Source organism: Zalophus californianus, chromosome 3 (assembly GCF_009762305.2).
Source record: "Zalophus californianus isolate mZalCal1 chromosome 3, mZalCal1.pri.v2, whole genome shotgun sequence".
NCBI lineage: Eukaryota > Metazoa > Chordata > Mammalia > Carnivora > Otariidae > Zalophus > Zalophus californianus.
Window position 1 is genome coordinate 125,153,519 of NC_045597.1, and position 3,863 is coordinate 125,157,381.

At 44.2% G+C, this 3,863-nt stretch overlaps 1 pseudogene; it reads right to left on the reverse strand.

Annotated features, from left to right (window-relative positions):
• Positions 1-634: 634 nt before the first annotated feature.
• Positions 635-1,448, reverse strand: LOC113920368 (annotated as a pseudogene).
• Positions 1,449-3,863: the final 2,415 nt, after the last annotated feature.

Here is a 3,863-nt window from a genome sequence, read left to right on the forward strand (position 1 = left end):
TAAGGTGTGCTCTTTACTGAACTGGATTCAAGTCCGTGTACAGGTAAGCCCTGGCTGCCTCCATGCCTCAACTGCACTCCCAGGGAGACCAAAAACCTTCATACACCTCAAGCTGGGGGAACAAAGAGGGGAACCATGATGGCAGACCATTCAAAATAAAACAAAAAGAACAAGTATTAAGGTGAAGATTAAAAAAAATCGGACTACATAATTTACACAAAAGCAATGGCATCACCCTCTCCTGTGTGGACTCTGGGGAAGAGTAGTCCTTCTCTTCAGGGAAAAATGGGGTTGTTTTTGGAAGGCAAGGGACTTCCTGTAACAATGCATCTCATGATATTTGGAATGACTATTAAAAAAAGAGAGCAATGTACAATCAGTCCTCTGCCACATCATAGAACTTTAGGGATACTTGCTCCAACCAACTGTTGTCACCTTCACCGTTCCAGTTTTTAAATCCTGAGTCAAGTGCCAAAAAACAAAACAAGCAAAACCCCCACCAAAAAATCCAAAACCAAAACCAACACAAAACAAATTAAAAGAAACAAATGAACAAATAAAGCCATTCCAATCTCATCTCGCATTCTGTGCAAGTTAGGTTTTGTCAAAAAAGGGTGTAATGCAGTGATTCCACCTAGAAGCACTTGTGGTGGACGATGGAGGGGCAGGACTTGTCATACTCCTGTTTGCTTGCTGATCCGCATCTGCTCGAAGGTGGACAGCAAGGCCAGGATGGAGCCGCCGATCCACACAGAGCACTTGAGCTCAGGTGGTGCAATGATCTTTATCTTCATCAGGTTGGGCGCCAGGGTGGTGATGGCTTGCATCTTGTCAGCAATGCCGGGGCCATGGTGGTGCCACCAGATAGCCCCGTGTTGACCTCGAGGTCCTTCTGGTTGTCGATGTCACACTTCATGTTGGAGTTCAAGGTAGTTTCGAGGATGCCACAGGATTGGGTGTCTAGGAAGGAAGTCTGGAAGAGCTCCTCGGGGCAGCAGAACAGATGGCGATGCCAATGTTGATGGCCTCCCCATCCGGGAAATCACGGCTTTGCTCCAGGGGACAGCTGGACGCTCTGGTGGCCATCTCCTGCTCGAAGTCTAGGGCGACATAGCACAGCTTCTCCTTGATGTCACACACAATTTCCTGCTCAGCAGTGGTGGTGAAGCTGTAGCCACTCAGCAGCATGGGCTGCTCCTTAAGAGGCCACACACAGCTTGTTGTAGAAGGTGTGGCGCCAGATCTTTTCCATGTCGTGCTCGATGGGGCACTTCAGGGGTCAGGTTGCCCCTCATGCTCTGGGCCTCGTAGCCCATGTAGGAGTCCTTCTGGCCCATGCCCACCATAACGCTCTGGGGCCAGGGGCACCACGATAGGGGGAAGACGGCCTGGGGGGCTTTGTGGTCTGCAAGGTCGGCCTTGCACGTGTGGGAGTTATTGTTGACCATGAGCACAGCATATCATCATCCATGGTGAAGTGGTGGTGGTATAGACCCGTGAGGACAGGGGCCTTATGCTTGCAGGGTGGATGCTGTCCAGGCGGTCCCAAGTTCTGTTTTCTTGATTCTGAATAATGTAGCCTTTAAATTCGTTGAAATCCTTCTTCTAAAAGTAAGTATTTTTCTATCAGCCTCAACACCATTATCACTTAGGGAAAGTAATAATATCTCCCTAATATCATCTAATACTCCAGTTCCTATTAATGTTTCCTCACTTGTCCTCAAAATGCTTTTTATAGTGATTTCTTCAAAGTAATGCAATCAATGTTAAATCATTGCATTTGATTATTATGTCTTTTCTTTTTTTAAGCTTCTCTTAATCTGGAACAAATCTAGGATTTTTTTTTTTCTCTATGACATTGACTTTTTGAGGGCCAAAAGTTGTCTTCTAGAATTTTCCACATTCTAGATTTTTTTCTGATTTTTTCCCCCCTTGGTGCTGCTGGACTTATTCCTAAACTTCGTACATTATTTCATAATCTGGAAGTGAGGTATAAAAGCTTGACTAAATTCAAGTTAAAATTTTTTGGCAAGAATGCTTTTTAGATGTTGCTATTCATTTCGTATTGTTTCATACCAGGAAACAACATGAGTGAAATATTTAATCATTTAAGTAAGATTCTGACTATTAGATCTTTTTTTTTTTTATGACTACTAGTCTTATAAGCAGTCTAAAGGTAGTTGCCACTTTTGCATTTGTTTTTGGCACTTTTGTAGCCCTGTATGCTAACTAATTGAGTGTTAGTATTATATTTCTACTACATTTTAAGCTTAAGTTTTATATGTATTGCTTAGTGACCTATGAAATTTCTACAGAGTGTTACCTTGCAGATTGTACATGTTCTGCGAGTATTTGTGAAATGAGTGGCCAGTCATGGGTTTATAGTAGTGTGCCTGCTTCCTCTCATACCCTAGTTCTACTCTTCCTGATCTCTCTTTTTTGCTAATCTCCTTTACGCTTAGCTTTTACATCCAGTAAAAAAATAAAACAAAACAAAACAAAAAATGAAAGGGAAATGGGTTAGAGCTAAAGTCAACTTGCTTTCTGCCCATTCATATTCGTTGACTCAACATGTCTGAAACTGAACTCATCTTTCCTACCGAACTTGCTCTTCTCCCTTTATTGCTTAACATGGTGATTGGCATCATTCAATGGCACCAACTGCCAACTGCGGATGCCTCTTTGACCCCTGACTGTCACTCACACCACTTATCCAATTATTCCTCAAGGGGTGTCCGTTCTGCCTTCCTGGCTGAGTCTTTCTCAGTAACTTGATTCTTACTCCCATTACTCAAGTTTAGTTTTTCACCAACCCTTAAATAGACTACTTCAAAACCTGCCTCCCTGTTTCCAGGCCCACACCCTCAGATCTTTCCTCCACATTACTCTCAGAAAGTCCATTCTGATATGCAGATTTTCTCATTTCCTTTTCCTGCTTAAAATGTTTTAATGGCTCTCCATCACCTACAGGACACAAGGCCCTCCATATCACAGAGAGCTCTTCAGCTCTCCAGTGTCTCATCTGGATGCTCTGCTTCTTGCACCCTCACCCCCTTAGACTAGCCCTCACACGTCACAGCTCTACAACAGGCTATGCTTGCTTATCTACACACTTGTACCCGTGTTCTTCCTCCTCCCTGAAATGTGCCTCCACATTGTACTTGCCTGGTTACCTCTGCTGATGCCTTAGTCTCAGCTAAAGAGCTGTCTTTATGTGAATCCCTCCCTTCCAACAAAGTATTCTTGAATCCCAGTACCTAGCACAGTGCTGGTATAAGGAAGTGAACCGTCCTTCCCTCCAGCCCACTAAAGGGGGTACTCAGCCACATTTCTCCCTATACCCCTTCAAAGGCTTTCCCTGACCCATCCTTCCATCTAAATTAGCCTCCTTCTCCATTAATTACTCTCTCGGCAAATTTTTTTCTGATTTGCCTAGACTCGTGATGGCTAGACGTAAATATAAAGATATTAAATACATAAAAACATGTCCCCAAAGTGAAGACTCAGGGCTTGAAACAGAGATTCTCAGGCCAGCATCAAGGCTTGGGCCTAGGCCTGTAGAGAAAGCCTGGGGACAGAAGTCCAATGAGGTCACAGAAACCATCAGGCCAGGGTATGCATCGCCAGGAGTCAAGGGCCAAGACCCAAGTCAGGACATGGGAACCACAGCAGGGCTGAAGCCTGGAAGAAGTAGCCACGAGAATCCTACTGTGTCCTTCCTTCCATCTCATCTTTGGGGCTGTGAGGCCAATGATAAATTGAGAAGTCTGCAGTTTGTGACAGCACAAAATAGGCCCGATAATAGTTGTATAAGAAGGAAGACTAGGCATCGGTCTTACACTTTGGTACCTTAAATAACCATT